At 37.9% G+C, this 23235-nt stretch overlaps 1 pseudogene across 1 annotated transcript in view; it reads left to right on the top strand.

Moving 5' to 3' along the window:
- Prrc2c (proline-rich coiled-coil 2C) overlaps window positions 1-23235 on the top strand; it is a 69701-nt pseudogene that overhangs the window by 347 nt on the left and 46119 nt on the right. The window contains exons 2-5 of the transcript NR_111961.2: window positions 17827-17992; window positions 19456-19633; window positions 20982-21091; window positions 21912-22037. The product of NR_111961.2 is annotated as a proline-rich coiled-coil 2C (transcript). The remainder of the gene's footprint in view (window positions 1-17826; window positions 17993-19455; window positions 19634-20981; window positions 21092-21911; window positions 22038-23235) is intronic.

The following is a 23235-nucleotide window of genomic DNA, read 5'->3' as shown; positions in this document are numbered from 1 at the left end:
GTCCGCCGAGATCCGGCGCGGGCCCGCCGCCCATGTGCGCGGCGTGTGCTGCGGCGGGGTGGCCCTGTGGTGACCGAGAGAGCCTCTACCCGCGGGGCCTGCGCGCGCCGTTTTTCCACGGCAGCAGCTCCGAGTGCTCCTTCTGCCTGTGGATGCTCCTGTGGTGATGCTGGCGTTTGCAGCGAGCGCTGTGTAGCCCAGGCCGGTCGTAGAGGCTCTACCGGGAACCAGGACCAGCCCCACTTCCGCTAAGGACAAGCCGAACAACTTCTTGGAGGATTTGAGTAGTCTTTCCTCCCGCTAGGCCGCTCCAGCCCCGCATTTATGGGAAGACGGCACGGCTGCTGCCTCATTTTCAGAGAGCGTTTAGTATCACTGGTTGCTAGGGTAGAGAGACCCTATTTAAGACTGAAGAAAATAGCATGGGAGTCAGTGAGGACTCTTGCTTGGTTTTGCATATAAGGACCGCTCTGATCCCTTTAAAGGGATGTATGTTTGTTTGAAGTTTGTTCATAATCTTTGGGGTGGGGAAGGGGGGTCCAACTTGCCTAGTAATTCCTGACTCTTAAAACTACCCGGATTTCCGCATTGGCTGGTCTTCAGCCTTGGTTCATAAATTCATACCCCAGCAGGATACTTAGAATTGTACAGTAGGCGGCTCTCCTGTTAGGGTTTCTCTTTGGGAATGCACCAGAAGAATCGGAGGATGCTTGATTTATGGAGTGCTCAGTAGTCAATTCCTGCAGATAGACGTTATAGCTAGTGTGGTATGAAGCAAGCGTCCACCACGTCTGGCCTCCACCATTTTTTAAAAAGTAGATTTACGCTTCCATGTTGGTCATTAAGATGCTGCTTTGGCTGGAGCCATTTTTAGGTGTGTGTCACAGATGCACTGCAGCATCTTTTCTGCCTTGCCCCGAATGCATTGGTTCTCCAAAAATTAGAAATAGATTGAATTTGCATATAGTCAAGTAGTTATTGTTTGGTTTTTCTGGGATGAATTTGTCAAAATAAGCTGTTTTGGGTTTTTGTTTTTGTTTTTTGTTTTTTTTGTTTTTTTTTTTTTTTTTGTTTTTTTAAGAGGTGCGTTGGTGAACGTAGAATGCCGGCTTTTTCCTTAGCTAACCTCTAACTGTATGATCACAGACCTTTATATACATTATCCCTTTTGATTCCTTCTAGTCTTTGAGGAAGGTTCTCTTGTACTTGGTTCACAGATGAGGACAAGATATTTGAGAGATCGAAGTAATTTGATCAAGGTCACAAATTTGTAGGGGTACTGTAGTCAACGCCATACTTTCTAAACCCAAAGGGGATGCTCTGAACTATCAAAGTGCTCGTTTGGTCTTGTACTTTTATAATTGTTGCTAAAATAAGGCACATTTTTAACGGGTAGTTTTTCTTTAGCTTACTTTGGGTGTTTCAACATTGTTACATGTGAAGGTTAAAATGTTGCCAGATGTAAACGTGGGTTCTATTTGTTTGGTGACATAGGAAGACTAGAGAAAGAGAGATGAGCTTGAGGCCAGCCTAGGCTGCATAGTAAGACCTGGTGAATGTTTAGTTGATTTGTTTCGTTTGAGAAATTATCAATGAGACCAACTCTTCATTTATAAACTAAAGATGATAATATCAGTGCCTCTCAGGCTTGCTGTAGAATTTAATTAAGACTTTGTAATGGTCTTGTTACTGTGGTTAGTGCATAGTAAAATGATAGCTAAAAACGGAGGGAGAGCAATAGTACTGGTAGAAGAAGCTAGTTTTCATGCAGTATAATCTATGTTTTCAGAATAACCTAAGTCTTTGGATACTTAAGTAGTTTTCTTTTTCCTTCTCTCACTTCCCTTTACATTTACATACTGAGCTTTATTTCATAAAAATTCCTCCTTTGTTCTCTATGTAGTAAATAACCCTGGGATCAGTTCTAGCTCAGAATGAAGTGCAGAATTTCTTCAATGTCTTTTTTAAATATAATACTGTTTCCCTGAGCCTGTGTACTGCCCCTCACCCCCAGCTTCCACTTCCATTTATGAGTTAGCAAGGTATAATCTTTTTATGTGATTTATGTCATACTGGTATCTGTAAGAGTTCATCATTTATAAAATGCAAAAGAAGTCAATTATATATATGTTTAGGAAACTGAATTCTCTTGTTTTGGGAGTGGTGTTTGCTTTGAGACAAGGGCTTTGTAAATCAGATTCTGGCCTCAAACTCAAAAGAGATCCGCCTCTGACTCCTGGGTCTGAGATTAATGATGAATGCTACCACGCCCTGCAGAAAACATCCTACAGCCTTGCAGTTAATACCCAAGTTCTGACCAAAACACTTTGACTTCAGTAAAGCAAGACTTGTCTGTTGCCTTAGAGTGGAGTGACAGTGAATAGTCTGTGTTAATTGTTGCTAAGAAGTCTAGAAACTAACTAGGAATGTTAGTTTCCTGAATCATAGTATTTTAGTTCAGTGCTACCACTGATGTATCAATCTGAGCATCTTTGTAGATCAAAGTATTCTTTAGAGAGTCACTTGCGTTGTGTTTTCCTTCTAAAGTTACCTATAAACCTATCTTTGTGCCACTCATCCTTGTTGTAGAGTTTAACAGGAGGGTAGTCGTGTTTAGGAGCCTGTGTCTGCCTATTTGCTAGAAGAGCCGGGGTGTCAATGAAGTTCAACAAGCAACTTTTGTTTCATTGGCAGGCATTTTTGGCATATATTACCTAGGATATGAACACCATTACTGCCAGTATGTTGGATTCACCCTTAGAAGCACTGCTGGGTGCTAAATAGTAAAGGAAGGGACAACTAGCATGTGTAGAGAGCATTACTGGTATTTTTAAAAATTTATCTAGGAAGCCAGGTCATGATATTCATCTTTAATGCTAGCACAGAGGCAGAGGCAGAGGCAGGCTGAACTGTATGAGTTCAAGGACATCCAGGGCTACACAAAGAACCCTTTTCTCACAGAACTTCTATCTAGGAAGTTTTGTTTTCCCCTTTAGTTTCCCTTTACTGGGCCTTTTTCATGGTTCTCTCACTTAGCTTGTATAGTGGGTGCTGTAATAGTTTTTTAACATTATTGAGGGTTAGAAATGCTAAATAATACATCCACAAAAAAGGTTAAGTGAGCCAGTACTCACTGTGAGGCTGGTTTGCATCACATTTTTTTTTTTCTGGGTTTATTTGTTTGAGACTGGTTCCAACTGGTTTAGAAGTCGTTGTGTAGACTAGGCTCCCCTTGAACTCATTCATATATTAGCCTGCTACCTCTGCCTTCCCAGTGCTGAAGTAACTAAGAGTTGGGTATGGTGTATGGTGCCTTTAATCCCAGCAGTTGCGAGGTAGAAGCTCTCTTGAGTTCCAGGCTTGCCCAGACTACATTAGCAAGGTATGTGTTAGTGGAGGTTACCGCAGAACTGGAGAGAGCTCTTTGTTTGGCGTCCATGAGGACTTGGGTTTAGCTCCCAGTTCTGGTCTTCACATCACAAAATTCCCCTTTAATCCTAGGGTTATACCCAAGGAAGAAAATAAAGGAATGTGATAACCTAGAGAAAAATTGATGTAGAAAATCCACTCACAGAAAAATGTATCATGTCTGGTTAATGTGACTGTATGAGAAGACATGATAGCTAGAAAATAAAAAAATAATTGTTGGGAAGAAAAAGTGACTCAATGGGTTAGAGTGCTTCCTGGGAAATGAGAGTCTGGGTTCAAATCCCCAGCACTCATGAACACACATTGCTACACAGGCCTGTAACCCAGAGTAGTAAGCTTCCAGCTCAGTGAGAGACTGTCTCAAAAACAAGGTGGACAGTCTTAGAAGACTCCTGACATATTCTGGTTTCCAAATACAGGCACATCTCCACAAATATCAATGATTGTAATTTTCTTACTGTGTGTTTGTGTCCCTAAGTTTCACTCCATAGCTCAGGCCTCAAACTCCTCAGCCTCCCTGGTGCTAACATTACAGGCATTAGCTGTCGTCCGTGGCTGAGGTTTTTGATTGTCGTATTTAAGGCAGAAGCTCATATAGCTAGACTGGCCTTTAATTCACATTCTCCTGCCTCAGCTTTTCAAGTACTGGGGTTACAGGTGTGTTCCAGAGTTAGAGTTGGTTGGTCATTCCGAGTTCTGGGGAGAGTCTTGCACATGCTTGACAACTATTCTACCTTTAAGCTATATCCCAAACCCTATAACTTTAATATTTGTCAAGGACTCTACCCAACCCTAGGCTAAAACTGTTTTGGGGGTGAGGTGGGAGAGCACTATGTCTTTAACTCTGTATTGTAGTAAACTTTAGAGGGGAGTCTTTTCTTCCATTATAACACTAGGAAGGGTTTGTAAGTTGATGGTTACAGTTACCTGGCCAGTAAGTTTCGTCTTTGTCTTCAACCCACGTGTTGATACTTTTATTTCCCTGTTTCCTCACTCTGACCCCACCTGTGTCTCATGTGTATGGCGAATTTACATTTAATTAAGTGAATTTGAAATTAAAATGTACATGATTATTAGGTGATAGTTTTTTAAAAAAATTCTAATATGTTTTAAAATAAACATGTAAACTCTTAAATTCTAATCTGTGGGCCACTTCAAATTAGCATTCCACCAGTCTGTCTTCCGTCCTTTGGAACATAACTGCTATAAAAAATGAGTGCTGGATAAGACCAAGCAACAGTTGCAGATAATGAAAGCCAGGAGTGGTTAAAGCCTAGACCAGAGTGGATTCATGAAACAGGAAAACTGTAATGGAAACATTACAGAAAAGGATGCAAACTAGTCCTAACAGGTACTTAACAACGTACTAGGATGTCAGCGAAAGAGTTAGGAGAGTGGTGAAGTAAAGCTACTACAGAAATGGGGCAGACGGGCAGGAGGGTTACTAAAGTTCAACTTCTTAAATCTGTGGTAACCAGCCTCTGGTTTAGGTGACATATTCTTGGTGACCCCAAAAAACTTTAAGTGAAGTACCTGGGGGGGGGAGGTTAAGAGGCAGGGTGGTGGGAAAAGGTAATGAAACTGAGTTTCAGGTGTTTCAATACTCTGCTATAAGTATAGAACCTAGGTTTAGTTCTTTTCAGTTTGTATTGGCTGTCAAGTTTAGGTCTGGTCTCTTGACTTTACAAAGACACCATTAAATGTGTTTTCTGTGTCTTTTGAACTTAATATTCTGTGGTACCACATGACATCAGTCTTGCCTTTATTTATTTGCCTATTTATTTTTGAGATTTTGTGTTAGGGTTTCTCTGTAATCATGGCTGTTCTGGAACTCCCTATGTTGACCAGGCCAGCCTCAGTCTCACAAAGATCTGCATGCCCCTTATGTGCTGGGATCAAACGTAGGCGTATCATATCTAGCTTTAGCCATATTTAAAGCATAATCATGGGAAAGGAAAAAAAATGGGAAATTGGGTTAAAAACTCTCTATAGTCAGTAGATGGGCAGGCGGTGCTGTGTGAGTTTAAGGCCAACCTGATCTACTCCGAGAGTTCCACATGGCATACATATTGTGAGATCCTGTCTCAAACAAGTCACTGAATTTGAGTCTGAAGAAAAGAGATAGTAACACATCATCCTTCCTTCCTCTTTCCATTCCTCTTTCCATCTGGTAATACGTACAGGACTGCAGTTTGTGGTTCTATGGTCAGTACAGTGCACAAAGGGACTAGGGTGAAGAAGATAACAAGAACTTAAGTGTAGGCCATATTCCAGAGTTATGTGCTCTTTTAAAGACATCAGCTTCTGACTGAGAATTTTAGTTATTCCCAGAAAGACACTTTTTCTTATTTATTCAAAGACTTTATAGAGGTCTTTAGAATATCAGGAACAAGCTGGAGAGATGGATCAGTGGCTAAGAACACTTGTACTCTTACAGAAGAACCAAGTTTGGTTCCCAGCATCCACATGGTTGCTCATAACTATAACTCCAATTCCATTTTTAATGCATTTTAAAGATGTGTATTAAGGCAGGGCATGGTGGTGCACGCCTTTTTTTTTTTTTTTTTTTTTTTTTTTTTTTTTTTTTTTGGTTCTTTTTTTTGGAGACCGAACCCAGGGCCTTGCGCTTCCTAGGTAAGCGCTCTACCACTGAGCTAAATCCCCAGCCCCGGTGCACGCCTTTAATCCCAGCACTCAGGAAGCAAAGGCAGGCAGGTCTCTGAGTGAATATAGTCATGGTACAGAGAACCCTTGTCTCCAAAAACCAAAACAACTCCCCCCTCCCCCCTGGGGGGAAAAAAACCCAAAAGATAAGTATTATGACTTACTAAATATTTTTAGTATAAGTGAAAAAATGGTGTGTTAAATACAATGTAATCAAAGAGGTAAGAGCCTTTTAAGAGACAATATTTATCTTTAATCCTGTCACTCACAAGGCAGAGGTAGACGAATCTCTGAGTTGGAAGCCAGCACATGGAGAAACCTTGTCTGAAAAAGCCAGAAAGAGTCCTTATTTAATACAATTTAATTTTATCTTTAAGAATTTTGCTTGAATTAAACTTTTGATTTTTCAAAATATGGCTGTTGTATGGTAGTCTGTAATTCAAGAATCTCTTTTTGAGATTAAATTTTTTAGATAAAATCGAAGAGGCATAGTTTGGGAGGTCTAGAATTACTGTTGAAAGTTAGGAAAGTGGATCATTACAAGTTTTAGTTTAAAAGTGGAATAAGAGAACGGGAATGGTTCCTCATGCCTGGAGAGTGAGTCAGAGAGATTGCTGCTGGTTTCAGGTCAGCCTGGGCTACTTATTAAGTTACTTTCTCTAAAAGCAAAAATAAAGAGCATTTTTGGTCAGAGGTGTGAAGTTTGCTTCTATTGCTGTATTAGGTTTTATTAAATGAAGTTGTACTTTTGTAGTGTGGTTGTTTTGTGAGTCTAATACTGGGATTTGTGTATTATGTACTACAATTAAGGTTAGGGTGTAGAAAGACAAAACATCTTTCAACAGGCAGGAGGAGTATTCTGACACTTTGAAGATGAGAAAGATGTCATGTAATGTGTATGGCAAATTTGAATGTGGAAAAAATGAAAATTAGAAAGTGTAAGGGAGGGATATGCTCTCTTTAATGTTTAAAGACCAACATTTCAGTGATATTAGAAGAGTTACTAATTTAGGGAAGGGTACTATGCTTAAAATTCCAGCCCCCACTGTAACCCTTTCGTTATGTGGGAGATGGAGAAGGAGGATTCTGGGAAAGAATTCTTTTTCCCCAGAGCTTTGAACATTTTGGCCCATCCTTTCTAATTGAGATTAGCTTGACTAGTTTGACTAGTCAGAAAATCCCAGGGATGCTCCTGTCTCTCCTTAGCACTAGGATTTGAGGTGCAAAGAGCTGTTCCACCTCACCCCCACCTATGGTGCGTCCTGGTCCTCATATTCTCATCATGTTTGCAAAGTCCATTTTCCTACTAAGCCCCTCTCTTCAGCTCTTAGGACAGGACATTTTTAGCCTTTCCACATGCAACTCTTTTTTGTCTGGTTCTGGTATACAGAAATATACAAATTAAATATTTAGTGATTATGAATTTTATTTTAATACAATTCTTTTGGTATTTTACTTTTTAAAGATTAAAAACTTTACAGATGATAGCTTGTTTATTTTTTGCATGAATAATTAAGTTTTGTTTAAGTATTTGATTTGCCGGGTATAAAAACATTAACCATTTTTTAGAGATTGACTGTTACAGTGCTAAGAATGACATTTTGCACGAAGTCATAATATAAATATCAGAAGTAATGTTAAGGACTGTCTTATAAACTTGTGGGAATTGTATTGTAAACTGGAATGAGTTTGACAAATTCATCAACTTGAAGCAATTTTAAAATCAAGCAGAATGGCATAATACAGTCCAAAAGTAAACTAATTTGATGCGTGCTGAGGAATATTGGTTTCTGTAAGTAAACCACTACATTTCTATGCAAACAAAACACTTAATGTGCAGAAAATACTGAATTCATAAAGAATTCATAGCACAAGGCTTCGCCAGCATTGACCAAGGTGTTACAGGCTGCATTGTTGCGTGGCATAAGAGTGTACACAGTGAAGTTGTCCAAACATCGTGGTTGAGTGCTGCCAGAAGAAGTATTTTGGATTCATTGTATGATTGTAAGCTCAGAAGCCTTGTACTGTTACATTTTATGTTGTGACCCACATAAGAAGCTGACTCTGACTCTTTTTTCAGCAGTGGTTTTTTTAGATTTGCTAGCTAGATTGTTTTTCTAATTATAAAGGGTTTTCTCTGTATTGGAAACATAATTCCCTTATTTCCACTTCATTTTTCATTTTGTTTGTTTGAGATGTGGTCTCATAATCCAGGTTGGGTTTGAACTCTTGATATTCATCTTCTAAGTGCTAGGATTACAGACATGTACCGCCATACCCAGCAATGTTGTTACCAATTATGGCAGTTTTTGTATTAGACTTTATTTTTTAAGAAATGATCATTTTTGAGGCCTTCAACATATTGTGGTACATTCTTAGCTTTGCTATTATAGAAAAATTTTGATGTTTTCTATACAGAGAATTGAACAGGAGATGGTAGACAGGACAGTTGGTCTGATCTGATCACTGCATACTATGTGTGTATTACATATATAGCATATTAAGTGAGTTGTGATATGCCTCATATATAATTGTGTTAATTAAAATGAGTAAAATCATTGGGTATTATTTTAGACATTCAGTTACTGATTGGGAGAATGGGCATAAGACCTTAGAAGTTGGGCATTGGAATAGCTTGCTCTTTTACTTAGAAGCCACTTTTGATTGAGAAGTTATGATTGTTAGGTCACCATAGTCAATCTTTAAATGAGATGTATATGCTAAGGTATTTCCATATCCCAAATTGCAAATACCATAGTAATATGAAAACTTTTCCTCCCTCCCATCATTTCTTTTCAGAGCTCTGTTTTTAAGAAGCTAGTAGATTCTTTTCATGTCAGTTGTATATGCTACTCCTGGATATCACCCCACCCCACCCCACCCCACCCCCACAGACACACAGTGAAGACAGTCATGGGAAAAGGAAAAGGTGCCTAGCATATAGGGCATGTAGGGAGAAATCATTTTGCTTGCTTCCTAAATGCATCCTTGTAGAAACAAACACAATAGCAAATTCTGTGCTTTGGCAAAGTTACTTCACAGCTCTGGGTTATCTGTTTAATTCTGAAAATAGAGAATGGGGTGAGTTTTATTTTACAATAACTTACTTCTACTAGCGGACAGTTGAGCAGTTACAAAGTTTATGATCTGCCTAAGTTGTAAGCCAGCCAGGGGGGAGCCTTCAGTAGAACTAGCCAAACTTTAAATTTAGTATGATAAGTTCGGTAGAACAGTTAAAATCTCAGATCTACGAATTAGATTTTTATTAATGCAATAATATATAAAGAAATTCATGTTTGTGGAGAGGTAATTTTGGAGACTCTGCCAGTGAAACCCAATTTGGTTACCCTTCTCTTAGCCTTAAGCAATCCTCCTGCCTTAACCACCTGAGTAGCTAGGATTATAGACTCCTGCCACAAGGGAGGAAATTGAGTTTTTAAATTGTGACTATATAGTTATTAAGTTCTTTAGAAGGCCGAGATCTTATCTCATGGAACCATTAATAGATTGTTGACTTTCAGATAAGGTTATGATCTCATTTGTTATGTCTGCTTCCCTGCTCTATCCAGGTTTTAAAACAAGAGACAGAAAAGAATAAGATCCAGCAGATTATCTAGGCCATACTGGTCATCCCTATTACCCAGTAGATTCAGATAATCCTTCTCTAGCTCAAAACACACTCCATAAATGTCCAAATCCTCTTTCATAAGAAAATGACTGGTACATACCTGTAGTCCCAACACCCGGGAAGTAGAAACAGGAAGATCAGAAGGTCAGAAACATCATCACCTACATACTGTGAGGTTGAGACCAACCTAAACAGTGTAAATGCTACACTAATAGTTAAGATATTGATGCTGTTTGTGACCTTTTAAAAGGGTGTTTATAGTTTTTTAAAAAATATTTCAAAAATTGGTTTGTGGGTTCTGTACTTCATTCATATCTTTTTTTTTTTTTCTTTTTTCTTTTTTTCGGAGCTGGGGACTGAACCCAGGGCCTTCCGCTTGCTAGGCAAGCGCTCTACCACTGAGCTAAATCCCCAACCCCTTCATTCATATCTTAAAAGTGATTTTTCACTTTTTATTTGTACTTAGGGGGTATTGTTAAGCCTGGTACTTGAGTAGTGTTTCAAAAACAGACAGAAGATGAAAGAATTAAATAACTTTTTAGAAGGTTTATATTTCATGAATACTGACTACCTTGAAAATAGAATGGCTTGGGTTGGTGAACGTTTGATCATAATTAAATTTGACAGTTTAATTAAAACTGTAATGATAAAACACTGTGTTCTAGACTTAATACACAAATCATTCCCTGCCCCCGATATAACTAGGTGGCTTAAACAATAGAAATTTATTTCTCAAAGCTATGGAAGGTAATTTTGGAGGCTCTGCCTATGAAACCCAGTTGCAAGCGTGGTTTGTCTTGGTGAGAACGTGCTTCCTTTCTTACACATGAGCGCTTTCCGTTCTCCTATGACTGAGAGTGAGCTCTTGTCCCCTATAAGACTTTTATGTCATCATCTAGACCTAATTACCTCTCAGTTATGTTTCTACATACCATCACCTCTTAGGGCTTCATAACTTCAGGTTACACAAATCCCTCTTATAATCTGTGGTGCTTTTTATGTTATACTTGAAAATAACATTTCTGTGTATGTGGGTATATTTATTTAATGGAGGTATCACTTACTGCTCATAATGACTTATCTTTGGTGCTCCATATTGTAGGATGTAATACATTACGAGGAAGGAAACATTATCTATTTAGAATCCCTTTAAATAACACGTAACTTAATTTAAAATGATTCTCTCCTTAATGAAAATCATTAAAGTAAAATTGTCTTGGACACTTTTGAGGCATACCTGAATTAATTGATGTCACTGTTTTCTAGCTCTATGGGGTTTTTTGTTTTTTTTTTTGATAATTTTCTTCATTTATTAATTTTAATGACTTAGACTTTTAAGTAATTCTGAAACCTAGTCCAGTAATTTTATATTTGGCATGCCAAAACCTTAGCTTTTTGAAATGCGGGTCCCAAAATACAGTGCTAGATGAGAATATAGGTCAGTAATGGTTATAAGTGTGAGAAATAAATACCAAAGTTTAGTGATTTTTTTTTAAGACTAGAGATAAGAGAAATTGAGGAAGAACTTCTTTTGTGGAGAACATGTCACCTTTTTAAAATCCTTAGAATTTTTAAAGAGAGGAATAAACTTTGCCAAAAGTCTAGCTTCAGCACCTCACGCATTGAAGCAGGCGTGTGGAGTCGGCCACTGTCCTCAGCAGACTTCTCTGTAAGGGAGCAAAATGTAATTCTCTGGGGCCAGTGAGGAGGGGGCAAACATACACATACTTGGATGAAGCAAGGCTCCAACAACTTTATTTTTTCTCTTGCTCCTTTATAAACCACCTAAAACAAAAATTCTCTACATAAGATCACTTATCGTTACAAGTTACATACTCTCCAAAAACAATCACCACAAAAACATATTCTTCAAAAACAGATTAAAATCATTTCACTGAGGGAAATTACATGATTACTGAGTATATATTCTTTTTTTTTTTTTTTTGTTCTTTTTTTTTTCGGAGCTGGGGACCGAACCCAGGGCCTTGCGCTTCCTAGGCAAGCGCTCTACCACTGAGCTAAATCCCCAACCCCCTCTGAGTATATATTCTTTTGAAACCCACACCTAACTGAACATTTTCCATCTATCTTTCCATAAATTCATCTTAACCCCAAAGCAATAATTCTTTTGTCCTTAACTATTTTAAACACACCAACTCTATTATAGCTAATTTTTCCCTATGCTAGCTGAAAACAGTTTCTATTTACCAAGAAATGAATAATTTTTCTTATGTATTTTTTGAAACCTTAATTTAGCTAAACTGGCTAATCATCTGTTTATTCCACCTTCTAATGGTACACACTAAAATCTGTGGCCACATCCTTAGATCGCAAAATTAAGGAACTCAGACCCAACCTAGAACAAATGAATGTTTTCTTTGATCATTAACCTGCCTCAAACCTATTTTCCTTTCTACAAGTACCACTATGTGCTTGCAGGGCTTGAAAATTCACTGTGCTCCTTCTCTAGCCTACACAGCCCATACTACTCTACAAAGAGGGGCACATTCTACTCTTAGTTCTCTTTGTTACACCTTCCTGGCAAAGCAACTTAAACCATCTCCTGAATTTTCCTTATCAACCACTCTAAATTCCTAAAACTATTTAAATCAAGTCAGGAATTATGTAAAATCAATCTGTTTAAACAGCGTTCTTCTATAAAAGTTCATCTTCATATTGATCTGCAGAAAATTGTCCCAATAGATTGGGCTATCTCTCGTGAAGAAGTCACACCAGACTACATGCAGTTGGGGGGTCTCCCTATGCTCATTTATATCATGCTAGATATAAGATGAATATAGCAATGGTAAATATGAGAAGGCCCAGCAGAAGCAAGAAGCAATTTGGGGACAACCCCTGTGAGGGGTGCTTTGCCTCTCTGAGGCATAACCATCACAGCTGTGCAAAACAGTCACCTACTTCCAGGAAGCTCACTTGCTCACCACAGCTCCTCCAGATGGTGTCCGCTGACACTTATTTCTCTAGAAAGTTAAAATGGTAGAGGATGTCCATATATCTTACCTTATTTTCTTTGTCTTCTGTGTAGACATTTACCCCTGCACACACTGGCAGAGTTTCAGTGTTTGCCTTTTAATGTCTAGGTCTAAACTTTGTAGTCTCTGAAAATCATACCCTTATGTCAGTACTTTTCTGAGAGTAGATCTTGAACTTAATTTAGTAAATAGGCAAAACCAGCCTGTAAAGCAAGCTTGATTCTTTATACATAATCTTCTTACTGACAGCCATTTTGATGACTGTTGCTGAAGTCACCAATCTCCTTTGCTTCCCTTTCTCTCATTCCCTTCTGCTTTCAACTCTTAGTGCTGTTGTACCATCTGAGACAAAACTCAGCTGTAGTGGCTGGTAAGAATCAGAGATTTTGCTTTCAAAATGCAACTTGAACACTGTCTTCACTTGAAGTAATGATAGAAAGACAAAAGATGTTCACTGGTTAGCTTTCTGTCTGTGCATTTACTTTTCATACCTTTGCAATCTCAGATTTCTAAGCTCTTATCTCTACTTAGCACATGAGGACAGTATATTTCCTGATCACGATTTCTCTGTGGATATGGTAAACACTGAGTAAATAGTTGTAAGACTGTAGGGGTAAAACACTTAGGCTTGAAGCTCTGTCTAGAAACTTACATGATATTTTAGTATATCAGCAATTTAAAACTGTCTCAAAGATTGTAGTTTTAAGGAAATTTGGAAACATTAGCTTTACTGTTAATATTTCACGAAATGAACTCTAGATGAGATGACCAAAGGGGGAAGAAAAGAGGGAGAAAAGTTAGTCACATAAACTGTGATGTGTCTTTTTTTTTTTTTTTTTTTTTCCGGAGCTGGGGACCGAACCCAGGGCCTTGCGCTTCCTAGGCAAGCGCTCTACCACTGAGCTAAATCCCCAACCCCTGTGATGTGTCTTATATGAAGCTATTAGTTAGGCTTTTATATTCTTGTGTGATACTTGGCTTTTACCAGTTGCTATGTATATTTATTTTTAGTCAGGAAAGCAACTTATGGCCAGTTGTGCTGTCATACACCTCTACTTCCCACACTCAGGCAAAGCAGGAAGAGTTCTTTATTGTGAAATCTCAAAAGCTAACAACAAAAAAAACCAGTATTTTTTAATAGAAATGGTTTGTATCTACATTGTAGATCCTCCAGTCACTACCACTCTTGGTTTCAGCCATCACATTCAATTAGTTAGATCCAATCACCCACTGCCTGACCAGATTGCAGTTTCGTTATTGCTATTGTCTGTCTTAAGTTAGGGTTTCACTGCTGTACAGAGTCACCATGACCACTGGCAGCTCTTAGAAGGAAAAACATTTAATTAGGGCTGGCTCACAGTTTCAGAGATGTAGTCCATTACCATTGTGGGAAGCAGGTCACAGTGCAAGCAGACATGGAGTGGAGGAGGAGTTCAGAGTTCTCCATCTTGATTCTAAGGCAGCCAGAAGACTCTTCTGCACTGAGTGGAGCTTGAACATGGGACCTCAAAGTTCATCCCCATGGTGACACACCTACTCCAACAAGGCCACACCTCCTAATAGTGCCTTTCCCTGGGCCAAGCATATTCAAACTACCACATTATTGTTTTGTTTTCTAGATTTGTTTTATGTGTGTGTTTGAGTGTTTACCTGCATGCATGACTGTGCACCATGTGTGCAGTGCCCATGGAGGCCATACTAGGGGATGTGTCCTCTAGAACTAGAGTTACAGGTGGTGATGAATGCTGGAAGCTGCCCCTGGATCTTCTGCAATAGCAGCCTATGTGATTTTAACAGCTGAGCCAAGGCATCTTTTCAGCCCCAACGGGTCATTTTTATTTAATGTTGCTACATATAAATCTATGGAGGATTGAGATGTCTTTTTCAGGGGATCTACATTGTTATATAAGAATAATGAGAGTATAGTAAACATCTAGGAACCTTCATGGCCAGGAATGTACTTCTGTTGTTTATTTAAATTGAGCAGGTTGGATATTATTGAAATACAGGGATTATATTTTTACATATGCTAAATATTAAAGTTTTTTAATGTTTACAGAATTAAAATCTAGAATTTTATAATTGGTAAGCCGATTATATATTAAGAAAGCACTTAGATGGTTTTCCCGGTATCCGAATTCTGGCTGAGTCATCAAAAGAAATGTCATTGTTAGCACTGTGTGGTAGCATCCTTTCATCTCAAAAGGCTTATATTTATATTTTGATAAACTGCTTCCAAAATTTCATTTACATCTTTGGAAAACCAGTTACTTGCTTTACAATCATTGGTTTCCTGCATGTACTCCATTTATTGCCATATAAAATTTTAGGGTGTTTGTTTATTTTTGGCCAAAATCCGTTAGAAAGCAATATATAGTTGTACAAAATCTAGAAAATGTACAATATCTAATTTCACTGGAAAACGTTATTTTTATTAGGGTTTCTCAGTCATAGAACCTCTGACTTTTAGAGAAAATGATTGTTTTTTAATGCTAAAAGCAGGGTTGGGTGGGCGTCAGTTACTTAAATGATGTTTTTACAAATTGAATTCTTCAGATATTTAGGAATCCTTAGTATGAATGGTCATGTATTGTTAATATTATAAAACTATAGAGGCCTTTTTAAAAAATATTTTTATTTTATGTGCATTGGTATTTTGCCAGTGTGTATGTATGTGAGGGTGTCGCAGCCCCTAAAGCTGGAGTTTGAAGGTTGTCAGCTACCATATGGGTGCTAGGAATTGAACCCAAGTCCTCTAGTAGAGCAGTCAGTGCACTTAACCTCTGAGCCATCTCTCCAATCCAGAGGCTTTTATTAACTAAGTGTTTCGAGTTTCATATGTGAGTACTATATTTACATAATTTCCTCTCCCTCCAACTCTTCCTACTTCCTTCCATTCCCTTACAAATTTATAGCCTCTTGTTCTTTAACTATTGTTACACATATATAATTATAAATATAACCTGGTGAATCCCTTTAGTGCTGCTCCCATGTACATGTGTTTAGTGCTGACTCCTTGGGATTAGATAACTAGTCAGGGTCTTTGTCCCTGGAGAGGACTGGTTCCTCCCCTCAGCAGCTGCCGGTAGCCTGGAGCTCTTCTTTTTCCCTATTCTTTCATGTTGACATGCTAACTGGTGTTTTCATTGTTTTGGTCTTGTAAGGTGACTCTGTTGTCTGAATTCCTGCATGCAGCTTTCCTGTCCCATATATATAAAAGACATTCTTGCAGGAAAGAACTTCTATCCCCTTGAAGAGGTGTTTTAAAATTAGAATTGCTACAGATAGAGAGTATAGTTTTTATAGTCCCCATAAATGTGCTAATACATTTCTGGAATCAGAAGTCAAAGGCTGAAAATAAGTTCTTGAACTTGCTGTTTGAAGGATTTGGGGGATTGCTAAGTGCATTGTACTGGTTTGTTAAGATACTAATGTCAAATGCAGCCATGTATTCACATAACATATTTTTAAATTAGTTTTTGTCTAGTGGCTCTTGGCATGTAGAATAAACACAAAAGCAGTGCTTGTCTACCCAGCAAGCTCTATAAAATCTGCTTTCTGTCTACTTTAACTTCATCTCCTCCTTTTCTCCTTTAGGCATGAATTTTACTGTTGACCTTACACTTCTGGAATAAAAAGTTCAGTGGTTTGCACATAGGGGATGATTTTCAAGGAATATTTTTACTTGGCCTGGCCCTAGCTATTCTGCATGAACTATCTGGTAATGAGAGGGTGGGGGTTGGAGGTACTATAAGAAACCAGTCAGAGGAGGAGAACATTGTGTTTATCCTACCCCATACCTGGAGCTAATTTAGCAGGCAGCACACCCCATCTATCCTTTGTTCTCCCCTCCTCTACCTGTTACTGTTACAGGCATACATGACTATGTATTGATAATGTGTCTTTTTTGGTTTGTTTTTTATCTTTGAGAAAAGATCTGGTATGTAGCATAGACTGATCTAGATCAGTTTGATTCTACTTTAGCTTTGCAGTGCTGAGATACAAGTGTGGTCCACCACCCCCAGTCATTTACTTTTAGTGTTTGTTTTGATGTATGTATTTCATGTCTCTATGATATTTGTGTTGGTCATTACTTTGTTTCTTAGAAAGATTTTAGGTAGCCATATATCTTAGTTAAGGTTTCTATTGCTGTGATGAGATACCATGACAACTCTTAAAAAGAAAACCATTTAATTGTCTAGCTTATATTTCAGAGGTTCATTATCATCATTGTAGGAAGCATGCAGACTCAGTGCTAGAGAAACTCATTGATCTGAGGCAGCACCAGGAGACTGTGTGCCACTCTGGCCTGGCTTGAACAGAGGAGACCTCAAAGCCTTCCACCACAGTAATATACCTTCTCCAGTGAAGCCACACCTTCTAATAGTGCCACTTTATATGGGCCAAGCTTCCAAACACATGAGTCTATGGGGGCCATACCTATTCAAATCACCACATCATGATTCTGTAGTTCATTTTAATAATTTAAAAATAAAACTAAATCTTAGACTCTACCAGCAGCTAACTGAGACAGATGCAGATACTTACAGCCAACTGTTGAACTAAGGTTATGGGAAGGATTGAAGGAACTGAAGGGGATGGCAACCCCATAGGAAGACCAACAGCCTTGTCCATCCCCAGTGGGGATTTCTATATAATATATATAATCTATGATATATATTATATAATATGTTTAATATATATTATATAACATATTATATATATATATATATAATTTCTATGCTGTTAGAAATTATACCTGTATAAGGCCAGACACGGTGGTACATACCTTTATCCTAGGGAGAGGCAGAAGGATCTCGACGATGTCAGCACTAGCCTGATCTACACAGTGAGTGAGTACTAGGACTGTATAGGGAGGCCCTTCTTAAATATTCCTTTATGAGGCTGGGAAGCTCAGCCATTAAAGGCTATGCTTACAACTAAAAATATTCCTATATTCTATGTAAAGTTGAAAATGTGCTCAAAAGAGAAAAATATAATTAGGCAGTAGAGTGCAATATTAAGTAGTATATAGTTTTGAATGATGGGTTACTGTTAGAAGTAGCTAATATTAAAATTTTCTTTTTTTCTTTTCTTGTATGCATCACAAAGACTACTTTTAAGGGGTGTGGCAGGAGGTTTTGGACTAGATGAGTTTCCACCGAAATGTCGGAGAAGTCAGGCCAGAGCACAAAAGCAAAGGATGGGAAGAAGTACGCAACACTCAGTTTGTTTAATACTTACAAAGGAAAGTCCTTGGAAACACAGAAGACTACAGGTGAGCACATCCAGTAGCCCAACTTATGTGGTGTGTGGATTGGTTAATGTAGACGACACTGTATCTAATGTTTATGATTAGAAGCTAAGGTGAGCCCATTTATATTGGCCTTTATGTATTTGCATTCTTTTCAGGGAATAAAAGTTATATATTTTGCCTTTGAAAGTTTGTTTTTATTTTTTAGTTATGTGTAGATGTTAAAAGTGTGTGTCTTCCTGTGGATAGTGGATATAGGGAAGTGAGTGCAGGTGGCTGCAGAGGTCAGAGCTATGGTATACCCCCTTGGAGCTGAAGTTACAGATAGTTGTGAGTTGGAATTTAACAGCCCCTTACAGAACTATATATATATACACATATATACATACATATACATATGCACATACTTCTATATTCTCCCTTGTGTCGATAGAAAAGAAACTATGTTAAGAGACAAAGAGAGGTATGTGTGCGTGTGCGTGCGTGCATGCATGTGTGTGTGTATGCGTACACTGTTCAGCTACAGGGAAGAAAAAGTCCTATCTTTTTAACTTGGGTCCCTTGCACCAGTACATACAATGAAAACAGAGCATTTAAAGTATTGTGAACATATTCAGTATCATTCTTCTGTTTGTGGGTTTTGTTTGCTTGCTTGGGTTAGGAGGTGTTAAGATAAGATCTTGTTGCTATGTATTTTAGTTAGGGTTTTACTGCTGTGAACAGACACCATTACCCAGGCAGCTCTTATAAGGACAGCATTTAATTGGGGCTGGCTTACAGGTTCAGAGGTTCAGTCCATTTTCATCAAGGTGGGAACATGGCAGCATTCAGGCAGGCATGGTGCAGGAAACAGCTAAGGGTTCTATATCTTGTTCCAAAGACAAGCAGGAGAAGACTGGCCTCTAGGCAGCTAGGACGAGGGCATTAAAGCCCACACCCACATGGCACACTTTCTCCAATAGTGTGCCTAATAGTGCCACTCCCTGGGCCAAGCATATATGAATCATCACACTGTGTAACCCTAACTGGCTTAGATCTTACTGTGGATCAGGCCAGCCTCTGACAGAGTTATTTTCCCACTTCCACCTTCCAAGTTGTATAGTTTGAACTTTTCTTCTCTTAACATTTTAAGTTTTTTACTTAGAATAGATTGCCTGAAAAGATTTCAAAACTAGCATTGCCCCCTCCCCATGCTCCCAGGCCCATAGTATATAATGTTCCATATTTAGAAGTTAGAGGGTTTCGATGGGTGGGTTTGTTTTGGTTTTGGGACAAATTTTGCTGGGGTCCCAAGATGGCTTAATATGTTGAGTAGATTGTTTATACTTTTTACCTTGAATTAATGTTGTAGGTTTATAAACTCAATTCTACATGTGATTAGGGACTTGTCAGGGATTCCGTTGACTCCTGTTCATCTATATTATTTGAAGAATAAAACATAAAATTCAATAGATGTTCTAAGGAATTTGATGTTACTGATCTTTTAGTTACAGCTCGACATGGGTTACAAAGTCTTGGAAAAGTTGGTATTTCACGGCGGATGCCCCCACCTGCTAACCTGCCAAGTCTTAAAGCAGAAAACAAAGGCAATGATCCTAATGTGAATATTGTGCCTAAAGATGGTACAGGATGGGCATCAAAACAAGAGCAGCACGAAGAAGAAAAGTAAGTCAAAATCCTAAAAGAATAAAATATTTCTCTTATTGTAGGAAACAGTCTCTGCCATGCACTGAGAGTTCAGCTCAGATGTTCAATCACTCTGACATCTGTAATTCAGAGCTCTTTCATCAGATGAAAACACAGGTCAGCTTATTCTTTCATGGCCATCTGATGCCTACTGTCTCTCAGAATAAAATCTTGGGCCTCTCTTAAACACTGTTACTTAGCAAAAACGTGAAAAATGAACTTAACATCCTAGGAACAAATCTAGAAGCCAACCACCTGTGGGTGGTACCCAGCATTCTGCTTTAATAAGTCCTTGATTAATTTGAAGGTTAAAAAGATAGACATAGATATTATAATCTTTTATACACACTTATATATACACTTTATATATATTTAAAGTGTGCATATACACATATAGTAAAGACATAATAACTCTGTGTACACACACTTTCATAGTCTTTAGGATCTTGAGTCCAGTGGCATTATGCATAGGACAGACGGCAGAATAGCTAATGAACAAGTTTACTTAAAGTCAGTGAGAAACAAGACTCAGCACTGTCTGCCTCAGTCATTATTTATTCAGTAAATATTTTGTCTTCCATTTGTCAAGGTTTGTGCTGGATTATTAGCTGAGCTAAATACTAAATAGTTATTGATCAGTTGGTAGGATTTACATTGTTTGCACAGAACTTATCAAATTTCCATGTTTATGCTTAATTTAAGTAATATACTTGACCTCCTTTTTTGATGGATAATTATTTTATAGTAGAAAGTGAGCTGGGGCTGGGTATACCAAAAATAATACTAGCATTCTTTAGTTTCTTGAATAACCCTTTCATTTTTAAGTATTGCCATATTGCAGGGATTACATAAAACTGCAGGCTGTTTTTAATCCTGTTTTATTCATGGGACTGGATTAGACAGATTGCTGTTATATGTTTGGATTGTAATATGATGATGAATCTATGAACTGGCATATTGGAGTTAGCCTTTGCCCTTAATTATCCCAGTGTAAATGGAATGTCTGCATATGCTTAGGTTTCTGTTAATAGTTTCTTTGAAACATTACTGGTAGCTATTTTCAGTATCAAGTTGTTTTTGTTTTGTTTTTTTAAAACAAAATAGGAAAATAGGCATCTGTCATCTTTGTTATTCAAAGGTAGAGATGAATGGGAGAAAACACATAACTTTAAAGGTAATGATGCAGAAGCAAATCACTTATGAGAGATACATTTGTAATCTATAAGTATTAATAAATTTGTAGCCAAACTAAGCACACTTAATTTACATGAACTTAAGCATTTTTAACATGTAATATCTGAAATAATGGATTAATGTTTTTTTAAAGAGCACCAGAAGTGTCACCAGCACAGCCCAAACCTGGGGTTGCAGCTCCCCCAGAAGTAGCACCTGCTCCCAAATCATGGGCCAGTAACAAGCAAGGTGGGCAAGGAGATGGTAAGTGGACATAAGCTGGGGGATCTGGTTAGGTTTAGTGGTTACTGAACAGCCATGCAGGAAGTAAAGGCAGCAAGCAGTACCAGAGGATACAGTCATATCCTTGAACTCTGTGAGGCTACTTAAATTCCACTGTCAAAAGTCACATGTGATCTAAGGAACGCCTGCCTTTTAAAGAACGCCTGTGAATTAAGTAAGACACAGCTTAACACACATGGCTTGTACCCATAACACTTGGATGAGTATGAATACATCGTATATTGATACTGAAGTCTTTTCCTAATAGTCCCAAGTGTCTTTTACATATACTGTCAGGATTTCTGGGTAGTGAAAATTAGAATATTTATAAAGCACTATAGCCATAATTCTTTTAAAATAAATTCACACTAAAAAAAATGGACACGTATTTAAATGTATACATTGTCAGTTGCCCTTAGCTATTTAGTGTTAAATCAAAGTAGTAAACCAAATAAAAACATCTTAGCCTTGTTCGGGACTTGGTGTTTAGTCAGAGTATATTTTAATAATCCCATTTAAACTGGTTGTTAAAGATTGTATCAGAAAAGTTGGTCTTCGTTAGTACGAGTCATAGTAAAAGAGAAACAGACTCCTGCAGCATATCTGGAAGGTTCTCTCCTCATGGCTGTTCATTAACTTTTCAAAGGCTTAGGTACAGTTTATGAGTTTTATTGATATAAACAATCATTGGAATTTAGAATAATTAGTTCATCAGAAAGAAGCAAGAGCTCTATCCTGGGAGGGTTGCTTGAATTATCTTCATTATAAAAGTTACCTTAATGTGTTTTTGAAAAACGTTTAGGAATCCAAGTGAATAGTCAATTTCAGCAGGAATTTCCCAGTCTGCAGGCAGCTGGAGATCAGGAAAAAAAAGAAAAGGAAGCAAATGATGAAAACTATGGACCTGGACCCAGTTTACGCCCACCAAGTGAGAATGCTTCCTCATGCTTTGTCTGCTTCCCTGCTTTCTAGAGACTTAGTGTAGTATTTACTTAAAACACAGGATTTTTGTGCCAAACCACTTCAACTGTAGTGCTTATTGGAAATGTATAATTATATCTGACTTAGTAAGTCAGAATTTTGTAAGAAACCCAGATATCTTCTTTGTAAATATTTGATCCTTTTGCCCTTATCTATACCCTGTTCATTCCCTATTTCCTTTCCTCTTCTTCACATGCATGTATCTGCCTCAGCCTTCAAAGGTCTGGAGTTATATTATAGGCATATCCTCCGGGATTATAGGCATATTCGATTGTGCCTAGCCATATATATATTTAACAAGTTTTGTTTTTAGCATATTTTCCCTATTGTGTAAGATACATTCCCCCCCCCCCTTTTTTTTTTTGTACTTTTGTTTGTATTCCATGATTCCTTGTTTTCTGAATTCAATATTTTGGATAATGAAGAATACTTTATGTGCATTATAAAGCAGAAAATAAAAATAGAAAAGTGAAATTTTTGAGACATGTAAATGTTTTAGCTTCATATTGTCATCACTAAACATTTCATTTCAACAGGCTCTCTCTATGAGATTCCTCTGACAAAATTTTATAGGTTTATATTTTAATGTTATATTGTATTTTACATTTTAGCCTGTTTCTTAACAAACTTAAATATATCATAAATTTTTGTTTAACTTTCATAATGTGATTAATTACTCATTAGAGATTGGGTCAGCTCCACTATCGGCAATTGGTTAAATTTTGACACTGAAGTTACCTATTGCCTTCTAATAAATGTGGCAGCTTGAGTCAACAAACTGAGGGGAACACATGGCCTCTCACTGGTTCTGAAACATAGGAATCCAAAAGAGGCCTGGTTAAACATTAGGACTAAGAGAGTCTCTCTCAGTCCCTTTTGTTGGTACCGCTCATGACATGCCTTCCCCAAAATAAGTGTTGTAGAGAGTCTAAAGATTGGACTGTTTTCTTGAAGGGGGATATTTGTCTCTTATTGTCTGTTCAGAATTTCCTTAAAAGCAGAGTGGTTTGCTTGATTAAAGACTTAAATGAGTTAATGCCACTGACTCCGCTCGCCTGGTCCCATGTACTGGTAATAGTTGACTAAATAAAAATAAATGGATGTGGACAACTGCGTCAGCTTCTGAGTGGTAGAATCTCACCTGT

This window comes from Rattus norvegicus, chromosome 13, assembly GCF_036323735.1.
Source record: "Rattus norvegicus strain BN/NHsdMcwi chromosome 13, GRCr8, whole genome shotgun sequence".
NCBI lineage: Eukaryota > Metazoa > Chordata > Mammalia > Rodentia > Muridae > Rattus > Rattus norvegicus.
This window is presented reverse-complemented; position numbering and strand designations above follow the sequence as displayed.